Raw genomic sequence first — 4,584 nt, 5'->3', positions numbered from 1 at the left:
CCAGAAAAAACCCAGGATCTTTTCAACAAGTATGTGAGGAATTCGAAAATATGAGCCAGATGAGGGCAAATCCCAGACCTATCCCAGACCCAACTTGCGTTATCCTCTAAAGTATTGGTCGAGACCAGGGTTAGTCGACTGTTTCAGTGTGGTACCACTTTACTACGTGATCCAAACCAGAAATAACCCAGGATCTGTTGAACAAGTATGTGAAGAATGCGATAGTATGGGTCTGATGAGGGCAAATCCCAGGCCTAACCTAGACCTAACATGCGTTATCATCTAGAATATTGATCGAAACCAGGTTTAATCGACTGATTCAGTGTGGTACCACATTACCACGTGATCCAAACCAGAAAAATCCCAGGATCTGGCTAGCGAGCATGCGAAAAATGCAAAAGTATGACCCAGATGAGGGCAAATCGCAGACCTATCCCAGACCCAACTTGCGTTATCCTCTAAAGTATTGGTCGAGACCAGGGTTAGTCGACTGTTTCAGTGTAGTACCACTTTACTACGTGATCCAAACCAGAAATAACCCAGGATCTGTTGAACAAGTATGTGAAGAATGCGATAGTATGGGTCTGATGGGGGCAAATCCCAGGCCTAACCTAGACCGAGCATGAGTTTTCCTCTAAAATATTGATCGAAACCAGGTTTAATGGACTGTTTCACTGTGGTACCACATAACTACGTGATCCAAACCAGGAAAAACCCAGGACCTGTTCAACAAGTATGTGAAGAATGCGAAAGTATGAGACAGATGATGGCAAATCCTAGACCTGACCCAGACCTAACATGCGTTATCATCTAAAATATTGATCGAAATCAGGTTTCATGAACTGTTTCAGTGTGATACCACATTACTACGTGATCCAAACCAGAAAAAACCCAGGATCTGTTCAACAAGAATGTGAAGAATGCGATAGTATTAGTCTGATGAGGGCAAATCCCAGGACTAACCTAGACCTAACATGCGTTATCCTCTAAAATATTGATCGAAACCAGGTTTAATGGACTGTTTGCTGTGTAGTACCACATTACTACGTGATCCAATCCAGAAAAATCCAAGGATCTGCCCAACAGGTATGAGAAATATGCGAAAGTTTGAGTCTGATGAGGGCAAATTCCAGGCCTAACCTAGAACTAACATGCGTTACCCCGCTAAAATGTTGGTCGTGACCAGGTTTCATCGACTGTTTCAGTGTGGTACCACAATACTACCTGATCCAAACCAGAGATAACCCAGGATCTGTTCAACAAGTATGTGAAGAATGCGAAAGTATGGGTCTGATGAGGGCAAATCCCAGGCCTAACGTAGTCCTAACATGAGTTATCCTCTAAAATATTGATCGAAACCAGGTTTAATGGACTGTTTGCTGTGTAATACCACATTACTACGTGATCCAGACCAGTGAAAGCCCAGGATCTGGCCAACGAGTATGTGAGAAATGCGAAGGTGTGAGCCTGATGAGGGCAAATCCCAGACCTAACCCAGACCTAACATGCGATATCCTTTAAAATATTGACCGAGACTAGGTTTCATGGACTGTTTCCGTGTGGCACCACATTACTACGTAATCCAAACCAGAAAAAGCCCAGAATCTGGCCATCAAGTATGAGAAATATGCCGAAGTACGAGCCTGATGAGGGCAAATCCCAGGCCTAACGTAGACCTAACCTGCGTTATCATCTAAAATATTGTTCGAGACCAGGATTAATCGACTATTTCAGTGTGGTACCACTTTACTACGTGATCCAAACCAGACATAACCCAGAACCTGTTCAACAAGTATCTGAAGAATGCGAAGGTATGGGTCTGATGAGGGCAAATCCCAGGCCTAACGTAGTCCTAACATGAGTTATCCTCTAAAATATTGATCGAAACCAGGTTTAATTAACTGTTTCAGTGTGGTACCACATTACTACGTGATCCAGACCAGTGAAAGCCCAGGATCTGGCCAACGAGTATGTGATAAATGCGAAGGTGTGAGCCTGATGAGGGCAGATCCAACACCTATCCCAGAACTAGCTTGCGTTATACTCTAAACTATTGATCGAGACCAGGTATAATTGACTGTTTCAGTGTGGTACCACATTACTATGTGATCCAAACCAGAAAAAACCCAGGATCTGTTCAACAGGTATGAGAAATATGCGAAAGTACGAGTCTCATGAGGGCAAATCCCAGGCCTAACCTAGACCTATCATGGTGTAACGTTTAAAATATTGGTCGTATTAAGGTTTAATTAACTGTTTCAGTGTGGTACCACATTAATACGTGGTCAAATCCAGAAAAATCCAAGGATTTGCCCAACAAGTATGAGAAATATGCGAAAGTTTGAGTCTGATGAGGGCAAATACCAGGCCTAACCTAGACCTAACATGCGTTATCCTCTAAAATTTTGATCGAAACCAGGTTTAATTAACTGTTTCAGTGTGGTACCACATTACTACGTGATCCAGACCAGTGAAAGCCCAGGATCTGGCCAACGAGTATGTGATAATTGCGAAGGTGTGAGCCTGATGAGGGCAGATCCAACACCTATCCCAGACCTAGCTTGCGTTATACTCTAAACTATTGATCGAGACCAGGTATAATTGACTGTTTCAGTGTGGTACCACATTACTACATGACCCAAACCAGAAATAACCCTGGATCTGTTCAACAAGTATGTGAAGAATGCGAAAGTATGAGCCAGATGAGGGCAAATCCCAGACCTATCCCAGACCCAACTTGCGTTATCCTCTAAAATATTGGTCGAGACCAGGGTTAGTCGACTGTTTCAGTGTGGTACCACTTTACTACGTGATCCAAACCAGAAATAACCCAGGATCTGTTGAACAAGTATGTGAAGAATGCGATAGTATGAGTCTGATGAGGGCAAATCCCAGGCCTAACCTAGACCTAACATGCGTTATCATCTAGAATATTGATCGAAACCAGGTTTAATCGACTGATTCAGTGTGGTACCACATTACCACGTGATCCAGACCAGAAAAAGCCAAGGATCGGGCCAACGAGTATGCGATAAATGCAAAAGAATGTCCCAGATGAGGGCAAATCCCAGACATTTCCCAGACCCAACTTGCGTTCTCCTCTAAAATATTGGTCGGACCAGGGTTAGTCGACTGTTTCAGTGTGGTACCACTTTACTACGTGATCCAAACCAGAAATAACCCAGGATCTGTTGAACAAGTATGTGAAGAATGCGATAGTATGGGTCTGATGGGGGCAAATCCCAGGCCTAACCTAGACCGAGCATGAGTTTTCCTCTAAAATATTGATTGAAACCAGGATTAATCGACTGTTTCAGTGTGGTACCACATTACTACGTGATCCAAACCAGAAAAAGCCCAGGATCTGGGCAACGAGTATGGAAAAAATGCGAGAGTATGAGCCAGATGAGGTCAAATACTAGACCTATCCCAGACCTACCATGCGTTACCCTCAAAAATATTGATCGAAACCAGGTTTAGTCGACTGTTTCAGTGTGGTACCACATTACTACGTGATGCAAAGCGGAAAGAAATCCAGGATCTGTTCAACAAGTATGTGAAGAATGCAAAAGTATGAGCCTGATGAGGGCAAATCCCAGGCCTAACCTAGACCTAACCTGCGTTATCATATAAAATATTGATCTAGACCAGGTATAATTGACTGTTTCAGTGTGGTACCACATTACTACATGATCCAAACCAGAAATAACCCAGGATCTGTTCAACAAGTATGTGAAGAATGCGAAAGTAAGAGCCAGATGAGGGCATATCCTAGACCTAACCCAGACCTACCATGCGTTACCCTCAAAAATATTGATCGAAACCAGGTTTAATCGACTGTTTCAGTGTGGTACCACATTACTACGTGATGCAAAGCGGAAAGAAATCCAGGATCTGTTCAACAAGTATGTGAAGAATGCAAAAGTATGAGCCTGATGAGGGCAAATCCCAGGCCTAACCTAGACCTAACCTGCGTTATCATATAAAATATTGATCTAGACCAGGTATAATTGACTGTTTCAGTGTGGTACCACATTACTACATGATCCAAACCAGAAATAACCCAGGATCTGTTCAACAAGTATGTGAAGAATGCGAAAGTATGAGCCAGATGAGGGCAAATCCCAGACCTAACCCAGACCTAACATGCGATATCCTTTAAAATATTGACCGAGACTAGGTTTCATGGACTGTTTCCGTGTGGCACCACATTACTACGTGATCCGAACCAGAAAAAGCCCAGGATCTGGCCTACAGGTATTGAAAATATGCGAAAGTATGAGCCTCATGAGGGCAAATCCCACACCTAACCGAGTCCTAACCGGCGTTATCCTCTAAATTGTTGATCGTGACCAGGTTTAATCGACTGTTGCAGTGTGGTACCACATTACTACCTGATCCAAACCAGAAATAACCCAGGATCTGTCCAACGAGTATGTGATGAATGCGAAAGTACGAGTCTCATGAGGGCAAATCTCAGGCCTAACCTAGACCTAACCTGCGTTATCATCTAAAATATTGATCGAAACCAGGTTTAATTGACTGTTTCAGTGTGGTACGACATTACTACGTGATCCAAACCAG

Source organism: Colletes latitarsis, unplaced genomic scaffold, assembly GCF_051014445.1.
Source record: "Colletes latitarsis isolate SP2378_abdomen unplaced genomic scaffold, iyColLati1 scaffold0013, whole genome shotgun sequence".
Taxonomy (NCBI): Eukaryota; Metazoa; Arthropoda; class Insecta; order Hymenoptera; family Colletidae; genus Colletes; species Colletes latitarsis.
This window is presented reverse-complemented; position numbering follows the sequence as displayed.